At 48.5% G+C, this 20,373-nt stretch overlaps 1 protein-coding gene across 28 annotated transcripts in view; it reads right to left on the bottom strand.

Annotated features, from left to right (window-relative positions):
- The window catches only part of LOC123755665 (zinc finger protein 271), a 187,338-nt gene that overhangs the window by 65,503 nt on the left and 101,462 nt on the right, over positions 1-20,373 (bottom strand). For 5 of the 28 annotated variants that reach the window (XR_011222978.1, XM_069305531.1, XM_069305533.1 and 2 more), the window contains one exon: positions 7,041-7,131. The exons of 20 other annotated variants lie outside the window; for them this stretch is intronic. The gene's annotated coding sequence lies outside the window, so the exon portion shown is untranslated. Of the gene's footprint in view, positions 1-2,324; positions 2,597-7,040; positions 7,132-20,373 lie in introns of all 28 variants that reach the window. 3 more of the 28 variants (XR_011222980.1, XM_069305532.1, XM_045738402.2) reach the window with 1 other exon arrangement.

Raw genomic sequence — 20,373 nt, 5'->3', positions numbered from 1 at the left:
CCACACACCAGCCAGCAGACAAAGCTACCTCCCTCCTTCACCAAGATACTCCTCCCACCATACTACACACATCGCTAATTATCACCACAGTCCTGCTATTATCAGAATCCTAGTCACTAAATCATGTAAATGAATAATTTTCCAAAAGTTTATTTTGTAAAGGAACATGAGAAGTCGTTTGACGATTCTTAGTAGAACGAAATAATGGCAGTGTGCTGTGGCTAGTGCTCTGAACATCTTGAACAGCATTGATTCACTGATATCTGAACATTGTACACAGTCTTTATCACAGTCAAGCCCTTCTGTAATACTATCATGGCTAAATAATACCACTTACATATATATTTTTCACAGTTTTAGGCGATGCTGTGGTCACAAGCTGAACAGCGTTGCTGTTAGCTCATGCTGCATGCGCCAGCCTTGGTTGCTCAAACAGTACTGAGGCTCTCACACCCGGGAATGTTGCCCATGATTTTTTTTTAAATGACATCTGTTTGCAAGAGCCCTGAGGAAGCTGATGTGATTCCCCATGTAGCCGTGGGAGTCTTGAATGATACGTTATACCTACGAGCGCCCTGGAGGTGCTGGAGGTGCTAGATCAGTGGTGCGCAGGGCGCTCATCACATCGCACTAGATCAGTGGTGCGCAGGGCGCACATCACATCGCACTATATCAGTGGTGCACAGAGCGCACATTACATTGCACTAGATCAGTGGTGCATCCTAGGTGCTCTGCGCAGTGCAGTGGTTAATGGCGACATGGTATGCCTCATGTTGCATAGGGAATGTGTTGAAATTTCTCCTTTACCTTGGAATTTATCCATTCCGGGTGGCTTGCCCAGCATCCTAACCACTTGACATAATTCACTATGTGGCCATAAAAGATCAATTCACTCATTAGGGATGATTGAATTGGAGCACAAGCGGGTAATAAGTCCAACAGGACTCTAGGCCATAGGTGTCCTGACACAACAGGCACCATTGGCAGAGGTAGAATAGATGATCCTCACACTGAGGCACGGGCGACGAACAACCTCAAATTCGCACAAGGTAAGAGTTGGCTCAGAAGTAGTATCCATGGTACATCCAAGCTCACAGAGGTTTTCCAGAGCCCGTAAGGTGAATGACCCCCTACAGGAAGCCCAGGAACTGGGGCCCAGCTAAGCTGGTAAATCCTGTCGATGCAGGCAAATTAACCGGTGTAAAGCCATGAGAGCAACAGAGGAGGACCACCACCATACCCTAGGGAGAGCTTGATGAGGTGCTAAACAACACTCCTTTGCAAAACAGCTGAAAAATCCCAGTAAACAAAAACAAAACTCCCAAAACTCCACAACAGCCAACAAGTAGTTGAAGAGAAACATCAGCCACTGTGTGATAGCTTAGGCTGGCTGTGCCAGCTGCAGTGAGGCCTACCACTCGCTGATAAACACTCCCCTACCCGGAGCAAGGCAGAAAGCCCAAGACCCCCCCCCCCACTTATCCCATGGGTGAAGACAACCACAAGCAGGAAAGTCCTCTAACGAGGAGTGAATTCCGAACGCCCCAAGGAAGAGAACCCTGACCACTCAAGGGCAGTACTCACGGAGTGCCTACGAGAGATGTTTCTAAATCCATGCAGCTCTGGTACTCGGAAACTTCTGGCCAGTGCACACCTCAAGTGCAGGAGCAGCCTCACAATGCAAGTCTCAAAACAGGAAAAGAAATTGTGGCCAGAGACGACATCCAACCACCAAGCACATCAGTCAAGAACTGAGGAGTGCAGCCCATCCTCCAAAAATGGGGAGGAAAATGTAACAGCCCCATAAGTGCAATTATGTACTATGTACGACAGTCAGAAATTGTACTTATTTACACTTATTATTAAATCATAGTCAAATATATTGTGAATATTTGAGTTTACCTGAAAAGCTGAATAGAAAACCACGACCTAACCTAACCATCATAGTTTTTAAAGATAAACATTTTATTGCTTCTTAATTACAATTACAGTACTACTTAACCTATAGCTATATTGATATGACAGTTTTATAAAACAAATAAAACAAAACTAAAATATTTAAATAAATTTTAAAGTAACTCAGGATATTTTCAAATTTTGTATAAAATCTTTATTGTTTAATAAAACTGAAAAAGAAATTCCTGATATTTAAAACTTGTGTATAGCAAACTGAACTTTAAAACTTCATCCTAAAATTCTGAGTGTCTTAACAGAAAATGAGGAGAATTAAATGGGGAGGTAAATGTAACAGCCCCATAAGTGCAATTATGTACTATGTATGACAGTCAGGAACTGTACTTATTACACTTAGTATTAAAACGTACTGTCAATTCGGAGGATGGGTTGAGGAGTGGGTATCTTGGCTCCCCCTCCCCCAGATGGTGGCGCTAACGAGCGGAAGGCTAGTTGGACAAAGTGTTGCTTGTTTTTCTTCTGGGGGATTTCTTTTGCTATTTTGAGGATGTGCATTGCAATTTTCAACCACACAGTGGTCTCTTTTGTTTTGCATACCTTTCTGGGTGCCTTCCCTGGATGATGGCAAGTATGTTATACTTTAACCCATGGGCGCCGCTGCTGCTAATAGACGACACCACAGCTGTGCATAAGGAAAAAAAACAGCGTTGAATGTAATGAAACGCCATTTTCTGGGTGAGACCCGGAGGCTACCCGGAGCTATCCAAGCTATGTATATTATTAGACTTTGGCTTCAGTGTGAATAGAGTTCTAGACCTACCAGGGACCATGAGCCAGAACCTGGCCTTCTCAGAGAGGCACGAGGAGCAATGGCCTATCAAAGTGCACATGTGTTTGGAGCATTCCATGTCTGCCATCGACCGAGCCAGGCACCCAGATATGTAAGCGCCTCAAAACAAACCCCTATTCTGGTTAAAACTACAACAGAAAGCTAACAAGTGGACAGAACTCCCCAAATGAAAAACGAGCATGACGTCACACTTGCCGCGCCGCTTGTCTGTGCAGCTCCCCCTCCCCGGGAGGGGAAAGGGGGAGCCCCAGACCCATCATGCCAGCCAGTTCTAGGCTGGCTGTCAAAACACACAAAAAAAATGCCGACTGGGGGGGAGAGAAGGTTGCTGGGGAGCCTCCGGGTCTCACCCCAAAAAAAATGACGTTTCATTACATTCAACGCTGGTTTTCTACGAGGAGCCCCTTCAGCTCCCTGGAGCTACATCACAAAAAGATAAAAACGAAGAGGATTTACCTGGGAGGCAGTCAACACTTGTTCACAGACCCAACTAGGCCCAGGAACAGTTACAAGGTAGCGTGCAGCTAGGACCCTGTTTGACCACCAAAAACCTTGTGCCCGAATGTCAGCCCAAGACATGTTACCAAAGACGGCAGCAAGCGCCGCATACCTACAAATGTCATGGGCATGGGAATAGACCGCAGGCTGGCTGGAACAAATAACCCTGCGGACAACCTGAGAGACCCGAATCCTGGAACAAGAAGGGAATCTGGATTAACCCAAAGCGCGTCCCTTGTCACAGAAGCCGTTGTGCGCAAATAACGGCGGAAAGCCGCAACCAGACACAACACATGATGTACCCCAGGCCTGACCAACCGAGCATCAACAACCCAAGGACCCCTCCAGAATGCAGCATTCTCATTCTTCGCCAGAAAAGAAGGAGACGGCTGCAACTGAACAAACCTATCTCCACGACCGAAAGAACAGAAACCCCTACGCCGGAAGAGAGCATGAAGCTTCCCGACCCGACCCTCAGAGGGCAATGCCAACAAGAAAAGAACTTTGAAAAACAATCCTCAACTGAAGGGGCCACCACAAACCGAGAAGAAGAGATATAAGAGAGAACCCGATCCAAAGACCAGGACGGCTCAAGCAGTGCATGATCAGGCCAGAGGTGAAACAATGCACGAGACAGCCTGTGAAATGGAGCAGAAGTAACATTAATGCCGAACGCAAGCTGCAGCGGCTCCGCCAATGCTGCACGATACGAAGCAACAGTATTCAGCACAAGATGATGGTCCTGAAACAACCACGAAAGAAAAGACAAAATAACTTTAAAGAAAGTGAAGTATAACGCCAAAGAGACAAAATGAACTAGAAGGACCGCCAGGAAACTTCCTACTGCTGTCGAGACAAAGCCCACAGGTGGGGACACCATCAAAAAAGCCACCCGATCACCATACAGATGGTGATAGAGTTGAGTAAAAAAGACCAGACGTGAAGACTCGAGAAGATCAAACCACACCTGATCACCATACAGATGGTGATAGACTCGAGTAAAAAAGACCAGATGTGAAGACTCGAGGAGAAGAGCGAACCAGTCTCGTAACGGACCGTACCGATATGCTGAAAGCGGCAGAGCCGCGGGAAAACCTCCAGGTTCAGACACCAAGCAAGCAACGCCTGAAACCAAGGCTGGGCCAGCCACCATGGGGCCAAGAGAACAACTCTTCCCTGGTACAGGAACAGAAGATACAGTAACCCCCACCTTGACCAGTCCTGCCGGAAGGCATCGATCCAGATGACCTCGCAGTCGAGAAAGGGTGCCACATATACCGGAAGACGCCTCGATCTTGCCGACATGAAGAGGTCTACCTCCGGGCGTCTGAACGTCTGGCAGAGCCAACAGAATGAGTCGGCATAGATCGTACATTCCGTGGGCAGGGGAATGAACCGGGGACAGGCAATCCGCCAAGACGTTGGACACCCCCCGGAAGTGAATGGCCAGGAGAGCCAAACCCTGAAAACTCAGCAGACAAATCAATCGTAGTAATCAGCCCAAAGAGCCAAGGACCACATAGAACCCCCTTAGTTCAGGCAACGAACCACCGGGGAGCAGTCCGAATGATGCTGGATCGTCGATTGCAGGCGACCCAAAGTGAATACCACACCGCCGCAAACTCCCGACCTGTGCTGTGGGCCTGACGGAAGAACAGACTGCACCGCTCCTGGCCTACCTGGTGAGCACTGGTCACAGAGCCCCAGCCCAGAGACAATGTGTCTGTTAACGCATCAAGCGAGGGCTCGGGTTGGCGCCGAGGCACTGAACCCCGAAAAACCCGAAGAGGAAGCCGGCGACGCAGCAGCCGACACAATGCCCCCAGGGGGTCGAACCTAGCGATTGCAAGAGAAGCGAAAGGGACATCCCCAAAGGAATCAGAACAGCCGACAAAGCCAAACCCAACCTGGCGGGTAGACCATCATCACAAAGTCCTGGATCCCGCGCAAACCTCTCGAGCAACTGCCGGGTGACCCGGGAGCACCCCAGAAACAAGCACATACAAGACTGCAGCCGAAGGAGAGACTCCAGAGGGAGAGACAAGGAAACGGTCTGAGAGTCCCACACAAGACCCAGCCAGGTCCGAACCTGGGAGGGGACCAGATGGGACTTCGTGTAGTTCACCAGGAACCACAACACTGCATCCCGCAGGATCGACACAAACAGCTTCAACAGCACACAAGCCGCCAAGACAAAGGCACCAGACCCAGGAATAGCCCCAAGCGCCTCTACATCCTCCGCAAGCCAATCCGAAGACAGCTCAAGGAGGGAAAAGAAGCACAAGACTGAAGCCAGCAAGCCAGGAGCGCGCAAGTCCTCAGCCACAAGCGCAGCCGACAGGGAGGGAACCTGCACATGAAGTTAAACCCCACAAACATCCCTCAGAAGTGCAGGGGCAAACAAACACGCACTGAGGTGTTCAAAGTCGCCCCTCCTAGGTAAACCTGGACCACTATCAATGCCTCATACCACTCAAGCCTGCAGGTACGACAAAGTACTCCACGCATCCAACGACAACAACGGGCAGTTCTCAAGCCAAGACTACTCGGGAACCTAATATCAGCCTGAATAGCTCCGGGGCTTCCCCCAGAAAAAAAGTTCTTTCTTCTAAGATTGTTAACCACTGTGCTGCGCCAACCGAGAAAACTCGGTCGGTTGGAAACTGCGCCAATCGAGAAAGGTACCCATTCAAAATGTGCGCGCGGTAGGTTGTGTACGAAATGGACTCGTAGGACCGCCAGTGAGAGGCAGCCATCTTGGAAAAAAAATCCCAGAATGCCCTAAGGCTGCTGGCTTTGTTAGTACTGAGTGAGCAACCAAGGGTGGCGCATGCGCTCCTGGCTCCCAAACACCTGTCCGACGCGATGTTGAAAGATCGCGCTATTTCGGTGAAATTTAGACCTTATTGTTTGAAGAACATAAGGGTCATGATATTGGTGAAACTAGGTGCAATAAGGACCTAACACAAAGGTCGGATGCAAGTGATACAGCACCTATGAGGATGATACAGCGAGCGTATCCAATTGTAGCTCTGAGCGCCATCCATGCCCACTAATGCCATCTCCAATTTATATAGATGATACATAGATAATTATTTTCTGGGTTCAGTGATGATGCATCTGATACAAGTATCATAGATGAACAGTGTTAGTGGCTTCCATGGTGGTGTTTTCCATAGATATTTTCAAGAATAGCTGACTCTCTTCGAGAATGGCTGAATCTTTTCCAATGAGGGACCTTACAAAGCGATCTTTTCCTATGATCTTTTCATGACTACCTTATGCTTTACAAGCTTGGTTACATACCACCTTCAAGTACTAAAGCCAAGGGTGTATGTGAGTGGGTTAATTGCAAGCACACAGAACGAAGAAACAGGAAGCGAAAATCTATCTATACCTGGTGAACGAGAAAGAAGTCCCACTGCATACCATGGACTACTTCTTTGATTATTACTCACTTCTGAAGTACTGAGTGTGTAATACAGTGTGTTACTGTGTAAATAGTGTGTGAAACTGTACATATTGTAATTTTAGTGAATTTTTAACATGTAATAAATTGTAATTTTAGTGAATTTTTAACATGTAATATTGTGACAATAAACATTTATTGTGGATACATTACTGACACATGTATCATGGTTCCATGGAACATTATGAACGTTTTACTGTATACATATCGTAAAGGACACAAATATGCATCATATACGATAAAAAAAAAATAAAACCACATTGATAATACATAGAACAAATAATTGAAAATATATTTGTGGCAACTTGCAGTGCTTGAATGGCCCACGCGACTGTGTCTGGGAGCTTCACGCACAGGTAACCAGGCCTTGATGACATCACAGCGTACATTGTCCACAACCCTACAGCCAAAGTAATTAGAATTTGGTATTTATTTTAACATAGACATGTTCTGGGAAGAGAATTTTTCATTTTACAAATAAAAAATCATTTTTGGGAACACTTGATTTCATGCGCACAGGGGATATGTCACAATAAGCTTGGTGCATCACAGTGGTTAAAATGTGTTCCTTGATCACGGGAAAAAAAAAAATCGTAGGTGACATATTTTGGCCGTAATAGGGGAAAGAAGTTTGGAAAGATTCAGGTGCTGAGAGCATACACATCCAGAGCCGGTCTCATCCACCGAAGCCATCAAGCGAGAGTTGCCAAAAAGATATTATGACCAGGCATCCCTGTGAACAGGAGTCCTAGCAGATGTGTGGAAAAAACCAGCGTTGAATGTAATGAAACGCCAATTTCTGGGTGAGTCCCGGAGGCTCCCCGGAGCTATCCCAGGCTGATATGCTAATGTCAGACTTTGGCATCAGTCATGTGTATGGAGTTCTTAGGCCTACCGGGGACCACGGCCAGAACCGGGCCCCCTCAGAGAGGCAAGGGGAGCAATGGCCTATAGAAGCCCCCGTGTAGTTGGAAGCATTCTATGTCTGCCATCGACCGGAACAGGCACCCAGAAAGGTAAGCGCCCCAAAACAAACCCCTATTCTGGTTAAAATTGCTACCAAAAACCGAACTAGTGGATAGAACTCCCCAACCAAAAACAAGCAAACTAGTGTGACGTCACACACTGCCGCGCCGCTGTCTGCGCAGCTCCCCCCTCCCCGGGAGGGGGAAGGGGGAGCCCCAGACCCCCCGTGCCGGCTACCCACACCTCAGTTCTTGAGGCTGGATGTCAAAAACGCGAAAAACCGCCAACCGGAGGGAGGGAGGGATGCCGGGGAGCCTCCGGGACTCACCCAGAAAATGGCGTTTCATTACATTCAACGCTGGTTTTCTGGGGGGAGCCCCGTCGGCTCCCCGGAGCTAACTACCCACAGACAGAAAAAGAGGGACTTACCCGGGAGGCGGTCGTCGCTCACCCCTCAACTCGAAGCCGAGACAACTGGCTGCAACCGCCGACCCAAAGCAACACAGGCCCGACGAGGCCCAGGGACATTCACAAGGTAACGAGCAGCCAGGACCCTGTTCGACCGCCAAAATCCCCGCGCCCGAATATCAGACCAAGACATATTCCCAAAGACGGCAGCAAGAGCCGCGAACTTACGAACGTCATGGGCACGGGGATAGACCGCAGGCTGGCTGGACCTAATAACCCTGCGGACGACCTGAGAGACCCGAACCCGCGAACAGGGAAGAAGGGAAACCGGATCAACCCACAGCGCGTCCCCGGACACAGAAGCTGTGGCGCGCAAATAACGGCGAAGCGCCGCAACCGGACACAAAACATGATGCACCCCCGGCCTGACCAACCAAGCATCAACCACCCATGGACCCCTCCGGAACGCAGCAGTCTCATTCTTCGCCAGAAAAGAAGGAGACGGCTGCAAACGAACAAAACTAGCACCACGACCAAAAGAGCAGAAACCCCTGCGCCGGAGGAGAGCATGAAGCTCCCCTACCTGACTCCCAGAGGCCAAAGCCAACAAGAAAAGTGCCTTGGAAAAACAATCCTGGACCGAAGGGGCCACAACGAAACGAGGAGATGAAAGGAAAGCGAGCACTCTGTCCAAAGACCAGGACGGCTCAGGCGACGCATGAGCAGGCCGGAGGTGAAACAATGCACGAGACAGCTTGCGAAACGGCGCAGACGTAACATCGATACCGAAAGCAAGCTGAAGCGGCTCCGCCAGCGCCGCACGATACGAAGCGACAGTGTTAGGCATAAGATGACGGTCCTGAAACAACCACGAGAGGAAGGACAAGACCACCCGAACAGACAAGGAGCTAACACGACGAAGACGCAAAAAGAAACGGAAGGACCGCCAGGAAACTTCATACTGCCGCCGAGAAGAAGCCCTCAGGTGGGACACTAACAAGGAGGCCACCTGATCACCAAGGAGATGATGATAGACTCGAGTCAAAAAAACCATACGCGAAGACTCGAGGAGAAGATCGAACCAGCTACGTGACGTACCGGTCCGATCTGCTGAAAGAGGCGGAGCTGCGGGAAAACCCTCGGGTTCGGACACCGAGCAACCAGCGCCTGAAACCAAGGCTGGGCCGGCCACCAAGGGGCCAGAAGGACAACTCTCCCCCGGTAAGTCTCTAAGCGAGTCAGGACCTGGAGCAACAGCCGAACCGGGGGAAAGAGGTACAGGAACCCCCACCTCGACCAGTCTAGCCGAAAGGCATCGACCCCGACGGCCTCGCAATCGGGGAAGGGCGCCGCATAAACGGGAAGACGCCGCGACCACGCCGACGCGAAGAGATCCACTTCGGGGCGCCCGAACGTCTGGCAAAGCCAACGGAAGGACTCGTCGTCGACCGTCCACTCCGTGAAGAGGGGAACGAAGCGAGACAGGGCGTCGGCCAAGACGTTGGACACGCCCCGTACGTGAACCGCCAGGAGAGCCAAACCCCGAGAACTCAGCAGACGAGTCATCCGAAGCGACCAACCCCAAAGAGACAAGGACCGCATCGAACCCCCGCGGTTCAGGCAATGAACCACCGGAGAGCAGTCCGAATGGAGCCGAACACATCGAGCGAGGGCTCGGGTAGGCGCCAAGGCACTGAACCCCGAAAAACCCGAAGAGGAAGCCGGTGACGCAGCAACCGACGCAAGGCCCCCGGGGGTCGAACTCTGTGATCGCGAGAGAGGCGGAAGGGGGAACCCCGAAGGAACCAGAACAGCCGTCGAAGCCAAACCCGACCCGGCGGGTAGACCACCATCGCGAAGTTCAGGCTCCCGCACAGCCCCTCGAGCAACCGCCGGGTGACCCGAGGGCCCTCCAGAAACAGACGAAGGCGGGACCGCAGCCGCAGGAGAGACTCCGGAGGGAGAGACAAGGAGGCAGGTTCGAGAGTCCCACACGAGACCCAGCCAAGTCCGAACCTGAGAGGGAACCAGATGGGACTTCCTCCAGTTCACCAAGAACCCGAACTCGGCGAGCTGGGAAAGAACCAAATCCCTGGCTAGCAAGCAAGCTGACTGGCTGGGAGCCCAAACCAGCCAGTCGTCGAGGTAGGCCAACACCCGAACACCTAGGAGACGCAAACGAGCCACCACAACCCGTGTAAGGCGCGTGAACACGCGAGGTGCCAGGTTCAACCCGAACGGAAGACAACGAAAGCGGTAACTCAGACGCCCCACAACAAAACCGAGCCAGTCCCTGAACCGCGGATGAATTGGGACATGCCAATAAGCGTCCCGGAGGTCCAGGGACACCATCCAAGCTCCCGGCTCCAAGAGGAGCCGAACCTGAGACAGCGTAGTCATCCGAAAGGAGGGGCAATGAACCCAGGGGTTCAGACGGGACAAGTCCAGAATGAACCGCAGGTCCGCGCAGTCCCGTTTCGGAACCGGAAACAGACGGGAAACCCATCTGAGGGACGACGTCGTTTCGACGACGCCCAAGCGTACCCACTCCAAGACGACTCGACAGAGCGCAGGGGAAGAAACCTGCCCTGCCAGCCCCGACCCCCCAAAGGGGGGAGGGGCCACCCAACGCCACCGCAGGCCGCGAGACACGACCCGAAAGGCCCACGAATCGTGGGACCAGGCGCGGGCGAACAGCGCAAGCCGCCCCCCCATCGCCCCGTCAAGAGGGCAAACCGCGAAAGGGCCGGCGACCCCTACGAGACCCAGAACCCCGCACAGCGCGAACACCGCGCCGACCAGACGAGGGAGGGTCCGCAGGAGGAGCCAACCCCAAACCTGACACCAGAGGCCTACCACGACGAGAGGAACCCCGAGCCCTGGCACGACCTTTCCGGGAAGACCCACCCCGGGACCCCCGGAAAACCAACAAGTCCGACATCGGACGACAAGCCGCCGACGCAGCCTGAATAAACTGCGCCACGGCCGACTCCCCAAACAGGAGAGGACAAAAAGGTGAAGAACGCCTAAGAGCCAGAGCCCAAGCAGATTCCACGGAGGAACCCAGCACCGCCTGCCGACACGCGAGACGGGAAGCATAGAACAGGGAAACCGCATCCCGCAAAATCGGCGTGAACAGCTTCAACAAGGCAGCCGACGAACGCGCAGCCGAGGACAAGGTGCCGGACCCCGGGACGGACCCAAGAGTCCCCACATCCTCCACGAGCCAATCCGAAGACAGCTCCAGGAGGGAAAAGAACCGCAAGGCCGAACACAAAAGGCCCCGGGCGCGCAAGTCCTCCGCCACGAGCGCCGCCGAAAGGGAGGGAACCTGCACATGGAGCTGAATAACGCCCACATCGCGGGGAAGGGCAGGGGCAAACAAGCACTCATTCAGGTACTCAAGTTCACCCCCAGGAAAACCTGAAGCACTGGGGAAGCTTCCCGCCACTCCAGCGTGTGGGAACGACAGAAGGAATGCCAGGAATCCAGACCAAACAAGGGGCAGTCTGCTAGCCAGGACGACTCCGGAACCTCGTAACGGAGCCAGAAAGGGAACGAAGTCCCAAACCTGAACGTGGACGGATCCATTTCCGAGGCATAATCCGGGTCACGCAGGAGGTAAGCTGCAAATGCCGCTCGCACCACACCAGGTTGGATGCGATAAGCCGAAAACCTCCTGAAGGACGGAACCGACGTACCCGGGGGAACACGGAACCGAACCCGGGGAGGGGCCGACACCAAATCCAACTCGTACGCAGAGGGGGGAAAAGAAAACCCCACTCCTTGTAACAATAACCCCAGCTCAGTGGGAAGAAAAACCCAGGCGGGGTCCAGCGGGGCCCAAGGCCCCCAAGTCAGCCCCTCCCCAGCCTCAAGGTCCGTCACCACAGGACCCAAGGCCGAGTCCTCTCCCCAAGCCCCGACCCCACAAGACAAGGACGGAGCAGCCGGAAAAGCTGGAGGAAGGGGGGCCCACTGGTCAGACCCTGAAGCTTCGGCCGGGAGACAAGACTCGAATGCCTCTGCCGCCCCCCCCCCCGGAAGGGGCAACCCCCGAAGCTGCCCGAGTCTCGAGATCAAGTAACCCCTGCTCCGACCCCGAAACCCTCAGACGCTTCGGGGCCGGAAGCAGGGGCGGGGGACCAGAACGAACAGAAGGGGAAGGACGAGGAGGTGCGGACTGAACCAGGATCGAAGCGACCCCCACCCCCAAGTCTGGGTCTCGAAAAGCAAAGCGGGGCAGCCCCGGGGCATCCGGGGAAGCAACCAACCGAGCGCGTTGCAACAGACGAAACCTAGACTGCAACGCACGTGCCGCCTGTACCCGAATAGAATCATCAGAGGATTGGGTAAATTGAGTCACAAGCAAGCAGCAACACTCACAGGACTCAGGGTCGAAAGTATCACCGACCCAACAGGCAGCGTGGCAGAGGCAAAAACAATGAGGGTCACCCTGAGACAAGGGGACCGAGCAACCCTCAAACTCGCACACAGCGAGTGGGGACTCCGGGGTCACATCCATCGGACCCACGCGCCCCCTAGGGGATTCCCAGGGTCCTGAGCGTTTACTTTAAGAGGACTCGTGCTCAGGTAGTCCCAGGCAGGGTGCTGCAAACCGGCGCCCAAAACTACCAAGCAAACTTCTAAAGCTGAACCCCAGGGACGTGTACACTCACGGGGACCTAGCAGGGGGCACCACCGAGGAGAACAGTGGAAGGGCAAAAACAAACTGAATAAAACGACAGAACCCCCCACCAGGCAAAAACAAAAAGAAAAACAAAACCCCGCAAGAGGACAGCGAACCCCAAGGAACAGAGCCGGCCGCGATGTCGGGAATTACAAGCTGAGCAGCACCCTGCGCCCCTACCAGTGCAAACTGCCTCTTACCCGCCGGTAACAAGGGAGAACAGAACACCCAAGAGCCCAACAGGCGGCCGAAAAACCGAAAGGTAAAACGGACCAGCAGAGGCAGACCCCGAGGAGCCTGTGGAAGGTGGCCCCAAGCCCCAAGGGCAGTACTTACAGGGCACCTAGGGAAGGCAGCCCTAGGCGCATGCAGCCTGAGTACTGAAGATAACTCCTGGCTCTCGCACCCACAAAACTAACACCACACGCAAAGCACAGTGCAGTAGCGACACCGGAGCCAGAGCACACGACCATCGCCTATAGCATCAGCCTCAAGAACTGAGGTGTGGGTAGCCGGCACGGGGGGTCTGGGGCTCCCCCTTCCCCCTCCCGGGGAGGGGGGAGCTGCGCAGACAGCGGCGCGGCAGTGTGTGACGTCACACTAGTTTGCTTGTTTTCGGTTGGGGAGTTCTATCCACTAGTTCGGTTTTTGGTAGCAATTTTAACCAGAATAGGGGTTTGTTTTGGGGCGCTTACCTTTCTGGGTGCCTGTTCCGGTCGATGGCAGACATAGAATGCTTCCAACTACACGGGGGCTTCTATAGTCCATTGCTCCCCTTGCCTCTCTGAGGGGGCCCGGTTCTGGCCGTGGTCCCCGGTAGGCCTAAGAACTCCATACACATGACTGATGCCAAAGTCTGACATTAGCATATCAGCCTGGGATAGCTCCGGGGAGCCGACGGGGCTCCCCCCAGAAAAGGCTAACATAGTTCCAATCTACAAAAGTGGCAGCAGGGAAGACCCCCTCAATTACAGACCTGTATCACCGACAAGTGTAATAGTCAAAATATTGGAAAAAATAATTAAAACTAAATGGGTAGAACACCTGGAGAAAACTATATAATAACAGATAGACAGTATGGTTTTTGATCTGGATGATCCTGTGTAATGAATTTACTCAGTTTCTATGATTGAGCTACAGGGATTTTACAGGAAAGAGATGGTTGGGGTTGAATGCATCTATCTGAACCTTAACCCTCAAACCGCGCATATCATATATAAATGATATCAGTGACAAAACCGAAACTGCGCACATCATTTATATATGATTTCGTGTCTAGCGCTATAACTTAAACGCCCCGCCTGGGATAGGGCCAGCTATAGTACAGCCATGACCGATAGTTGCCAGATGCCACCTAGAAAAAAAATCCAGGCCAACATTCTTGGGTGTTACAGCGTCAGTATTGAGCAAGCCACCAAGGCTGGCGCACGCAGCACGAGCTCACAGCACCGCTGTTCAGCTTGTGACCACAGCATCGCCTACAAATACCATAATATAAATGATACTGCTATTATTTAGCAGTGATAGTATTACTGAAGCCCCCTGACTGTGATAAAACTGACCAGGATTCTGATAATAGCAGGATTGTGGTGATATTTAGCACTGTGCTCCATGGAGGGAGGAGTAAGGATGTGGGAGGGAGGGTTGTGGCGTCATTTTCTGACTGTGTGTGGTCACCATTTATTGACTGCACTCACCATACCAGCTTAGTGGTTCGCTATGGTGAACACAAATGTAGATACTTATATAACGTGTGTATAGTGTGAGATAACAGCGAGAGGAGTAGGTTGGGAGCCACCATTTTGGTGAGGGAGGAGCATCATCTGCACGACTTGGCATGTTGTTTACTGATGGCCACTATGATCTTTGGGCACCATACCAGCTTATTTGTTCAGGTATGGTGAATAAAACAGGTAGATACTTATATATAATGTGTGTATATAGCGTAATAACACCACAAATAATATTGTTGGAGGGCAAATATTAGTGTGTCTGGCCTTGAGGGCGGCCGCCGATTAGCTGACTGTGTGAGTAGCTACGTCTTTCTGCCCTTACTCACCATACAAGCTTAGATGTACAGTTATGGTGAACAAAACATGTAAATACGTATATATAACGTCTGTGTATAGTGAATAAATACAGAAAGAGTATTGTGGGAGGTGAATGAGGGTGAGTGAGGTGGTGTTGAGGGAGGGAGTGGCAATGAGTGGCTCGCTGGTGTTTGGCGATCACTCCTCGTTGCTTTTTGACTCACAAGACCAACTTAGTAGTTCGTTATGGTGTACAAAACATGCAAATACTTATATATAACCTGTGTATATAGTGTAACAACAGCAAAACTATTTGTTTATTGTTTTATGAACATAATAATTGAATCACTAATATGCACACCATAATTTTGAGTACAGCGATGGTTCACACATTATATAATATAAATATACCACAATTCACTGTATGGAATAATATTACTGCAAAAAAACTAAGAAAAAATCAGAGACATTGAAATAATTAGGTAATAATATATTTGTGGCAACTGCCGTCTGACAGCTCGGGCGGAGTAGACCTCGTCTGGCGAAGGCTCTGCCAACGCCCCTTTTTTGCCACACTTCCCTACCCTATTGCGGCTAAAATATGCCACCTACGATTTTTTTGTTATTTTTTCCGTGATCAGGGAACAAAAATGAACACTTCTATAAGACGAAAGAATTTTTTGGATTTTTTTTTTTTTTGTTGCGCCTGTGGGTGTGAATTCCATTTGGGCCCCTAGTGGTTTAAGGATTAAAAAGGCTTTCGACAGAGTTCCACATATGAGGTTATTCTGAAAACTGGAACATATTGGAGGAATGACAGGTAGGCCTTCTAACATGAATGAAAAATTTTCTAACGGAAAAATAAGGGCAGTAATCAGAGGCAATGTATCGGACTGCTGAAATATCGAGAGTGGCTTACCACAGGGTTCAGTTCTTGCACCGTTAATGTTCATTGTCTACATAAACGATCTACCAAATGAAATACAAAATTATATGAACATGTCAGCAGATGATCCTAAGATAATACAAAAGATAAGAAGCTTGGATGATTGTCATGCCCTTTAAGAAAACATAGACAAAATAAGTGAATGGAGCACACCTGTGAAATGGAATTTAATATGAATAAATGCCATGTTATGGAATGCGGAATAGGAGAACATAGGCACCATACAACTTATAAATTATGTAAGAAATCTTTAAGGTGGTAATTTTCCTATTTTGCTGAGAAATGTTTCCTTTTAAAGTGTGTAACGCATTCCTGAAAGCTTCCTTTTTTGTTATAATTTAACCCTTAACATGCTAGGGGTATAATATCCTTTCTTTCCCACAGGCACATGTAATTTTGAAAAAAAAAAAAAAAAAACATTTTTTCTTCCTAACCTGTTAATGTGTGTTCACTGATCACGGGAAAAATAATAAAAAAAATCGTAAGTGGCATATATTGCCCGCTATAGGGCGGGAAAGTCTGGCAAAAAATAGGCGCTGACTCAGCATGCGTCCCAGGCGGTCTGTTGATCGCCAGCTGTCAGGCCGGAGTTGCCACAAAGAGATAATTACCTAATTATTTCAATGTCTCTGATTGATTTTTCATAGTTTTTTTGCTCTAATATTATTCAACAGTGTGTAGTTTGATATATTTATATAATAAAATGAGTGAATCATCACTGTACTCAAAAATATGGTGTGCATATTGTTGATTCAATTATGTTCATCAATCAGTGAACAAATACTTTGTCGGTTATTACATTATATACACAGGTTATATATAAGTATCTGCATGTTTTGTTCACCATAACAAACCACTAAGTAGCTATTATGAGTAAAAAAAGTAACGAGGAGTGACCGCCGTGTACCAGCCAGCCACTCACGCCCTCCCTCAAGTCATCTGACTCACCCACATTCTCCTCCCACAATACTGTTTTTGCTTTTATTCACTATATACAGACACTATATATAAGTATCTACATTCGTGTTCACCATAACGAGCCACTAAGTTGGTATGCTGAGTGGCAGTGGCAGTGACAGGCAGTGGCAGCCTGTCACTAAATTGAGTGAGCTACCAAGCCTGACGCACGCAGCATGAGCTCTCAGCACTGCTGTTCAGCTTGTGACCACAGCATCGCCTAAAAATGCCATAATATACTTGTTCATGCTATTATGTAGCGATGATATTATTACAGAAGACCCCTGACTGTGATAAAACTGACCAGGGTGTTGATAATAGCAGGATTGTGGTGATATTTAGTGCTGTGCTCCATGGAGGGAGAAGTAATGCTGTGGGAGGGAGGGTGGTGGCATTGTGTTCCGACTGTGTGTGGCCACCTTTTATTGACTGCACTCACCATACCAGCTTAGTGGTTCGCTATGGTGAACACAAATGTAGATACAGTGGTACCTCGCATAACGAATTTAATCCGTTCCATGTTCGTCATGTGAAACGGACGTCATACAAAACGAGTGTCCCACTTGTAACCAGTGTGATGCACTGTGTTTATTGTGAAATTTCCCCAGTGTGCATGACATCAAATGTTCCCCAAAATATAATTTTTCTTTGTAAAATGATAAATTACCGTCCCTGAACATGTCTATGTAAAAATAATTACCAAATTCCACTTACTTTGGCTGTGAGGGCATGGACAAGGTGCGCTGTGACGTCATCAGGGGCTGGTCGCCCGTGTGTGAAGCTCCCAGACACGGTCGCGCAGGCCATTCAAGCTCCGCGTGTTGCCACAAATATATTTTCAAATATTTTTTCTATGCATTTCCAATGCGGTTTTATTTGTTTCTTTTATCGTATATGATGCATATTTGTGACCTTTACAATATGTATACAGTAGAATGTTCATAATTTTCCATGAAACTGTGATACATGTGTCAGTAATGTGTCCACAATAAATGTTTATTGTCACAATATTACGTGGTAAAAAGTCACTAAAATTACAATATGTACAGTTTCACATACTATTTACACAGTAACACACTGTATTACACACTCCTAGAAAAGGTGACACCCCTAGGGTCAACACTTGCAGCAGAGGAGCTCCAGCATATTTCAACAATCCTAAGTATTGTAGTACAGGTTGATGGTAGTGAGTGGTGTCCCACAGAACATAAAGGTATAGTGCTCTTGAAAAATAGGTGAGATAACAGGAAAGTGCTAAGGGAAGTGAAAAATCAGATGAGAAAAAGTTGCCCTAGTGTTTACAGTGCAGAGAAGAACATTCAAGATGGCCACTGGCAAGGGGAAAAACAAAACAGAGCTTGATTTTGAGGGATTCAATGAAGAAAGCATTGATATTAGTAGTCTACATAACAAGTTGGTAAATTTAGATACTATAGTGAACTCTCATGTAGAAATAATTAGTAAATTGAAAGAAAGTAATGACCATTTGAATAGCAAAGTTTTATGTCTTGAGGGTTTAGTGAAAGACTTGCGCAAGGATAAGAATCAATTGGAAACAAATTGCAAAGCCATGGAAGAAGAAAATAAACTCTTAAAAATAGCTTTGGAAGAAGTTAAAGTAAATTTAAACATAAATGACTACAATAGGTTAGGCAAGGAAATTCAACAGGAGAAACAGCTTTTGTCAGCACAGATGGAGGAAGTTACACAGGGAATAGAACAGTGCAAGAAAGATATGCAACTCACTTATGCACAAGTGGCCAAGGAGAAGAAAAAAATAGAAGAAGCAGTAAAGGAAGTCAAACACTGCAGCAACCAAGATAAAACAAACATTAGGCTAGAAGTGAGGAAAGAATTGGCATCTAACCCGAAGTTGGTGCAAAACACAGTTGATCGGAGTAAGTCCCTGATCATTTTTGGCTGCAAAGAAAAGGCGATAACATCTAGGTCAGAAAGAGCTGTAGAAGAAGCTAAAGTAGTAGATAAAATTGTTGGCCTCGTGGAAGGTCTTACAAACAGAGAGAATGTGTGCGACTACAGGAGAATAGGCAGGTACGTAAAAGGGAAAGATCGACCTTTGAGGATCACCCTAAACGGTGCCAAACAGATGGAAGAAGTACTAAGGAATGCTAGAAAATTGCAAAGGGATGAGGATGGGAAAGGGTGGTCGTTAAGACGAGATCTTTCAAAAGAAGATAGAGAGAAGCTGAAACTGAACCTCGCCGAGGCAAAACATTTAAATGAGAGCAGGAATGAAGAAGAAATCAATTCTTTTTTCTACAAAGTGATAGGGGTAGGCAAACCAGTAAAGTGGTACATAAAGGCAAACCAACAAAATCAATAGAGAGAGGGGGAGTGAAGAATAAGGAGAGGGGGAACAAGTTCCTGAAGATTGCATACACCAACATAGATGGAGTGAGATCGAAGATACTGGAGTTAAGTGATGTAATACAGCTGCAGACACCAGACATTGTTGCACTCACGGAAACAAAACTTGAAGATGTAATTTTAAATGAGGTCATATTCCCAAGGGGCTACTCAATTTGGAGACGGGACAGAAAAATTAGGAAAGGCGGTGGCGTTGCTGTGCTGGTAAAAGAACACCTAAAGGTGAAGGAAATAATGACTGCCAATCCACAAGAAGTTGACATAATAGCACTAGAGATCTGCTATGAGGATGATAAACTAATGATGATAAATGCATATAGTCCACCGCCAAGCAGCACATGGTCAAAGGAGGAGCTAGATAGTAAACGTGAAGGTCTTATAACAATAATGAGAGAGATTATAGCGAGAGCGGATAACGATAGATCACGACTGTTGATAGTCGGTGACTTCAACTTGAAATCCATAGACTGGGAAGCATATGAAGCTAAAACAGAAGATTTTTGGACCTGTAAATTTGTAGACCTCATCCTGGAAACATTCTTGTATCAACATGTTAAACAAGCTACGAGGATGAGGGAAGGGGACGTTCCCTCCATGCTAGATTTGATATTTACCAGGAAGGAGGAAGAGATATTTGACATTCAGTACCTTCCTCCCTTGGGTAAAAGTGACCATGTCTTTTTGGGAATAAAGTATGCAATGCGTTATAAGCTGGAAGAAAATAAGGAGGTTGAAGCAGTTGAAAAACCAGACTTCAGGAGAGGACATTATGGTGACCTTAGAAATTTTTTTAGTGAGTATAATTGGACAGACTTGATGCTAGGCAAGGAAGTGAATGAGATGTATGGCAAGTTTTGTGAAATATATGATAAAGGCACAAAAAAATTTATACCAAAACAGAGATGCAGGACCAGAAAACAGGATTGGTTCGACAGAAATTGTGAGAGGGCAAGAGACCAAAAGACACAAAAATGGAATCAGTATAGGAAGAGGCCAAACCCCCAAACATACCAGCGATACAAAGATGCGAGAAACAATTATACAGCAGTAAGGAGAGAGGCAGAAAGAAATTTTGAAAAAGGGATAGCAGATAAATGTAAAACAGAACCGGGCCTATTCTACAAATTCATAAACAACAAATTGCAGGTAAAGGATAATATCCAGAGGTTGGAAATGGGAAACAGATTCACGGAAAATGAAAAGGAAATGTGTGAAACATTAAATGAAAAGTTCCAAAGTGTGTTTGTACAAAATGAA

This window comes from Procambarus clarkii, chromosome 55 (assembly GCF_040958095.1).
Source record: "Procambarus clarkii isolate CNS0578487 chromosome 55, FALCON_Pclarkii_2.0, whole genome shotgun sequence".
Lineage (NCBI taxonomy): Eukaryota > Metazoa > Arthropoda > Malacostraca > Decapoda > Cambaridae > Procambarus > Procambarus clarkii.
This window is presented reverse-complemented; position numbering and strand designations above follow the sequence as displayed.